A 208-nucleotide genomic window follows, 5' to 3' on the forward strand; every position below is an offset into this window, starting at 1 on the left:
AAAAGATATTATTAGTAAAGTCCATTGGAAAAGTCCGAAATCTGCCTAACAAAAATAAAACAGTGGTTCCATCTGTCTAGCAAAATATAAGTTCAAAGTATAATATAGTTTTACCGCATTCGCTTACTTTTTCATAAGATGGCGAAACGTATGAACTTGAAAATTGGAATTGAGGTTCCTCTGTGATTTTTATAAAATACGAATTTAA

Source organism: Acyrthosiphon pisum, chromosome X (genome assembly GCF_005508785.2).
Source record: "Acyrthosiphon pisum isolate AL4f chromosome X, pea_aphid_22Mar2018_4r6ur, whole genome shotgun sequence".
NCBI classification, from domain to species: Eukaryota; Metazoa; Arthropoda; class Insecta; order Hemiptera; family Aphididae; genus Acyrthosiphon; species Acyrthosiphon pisum.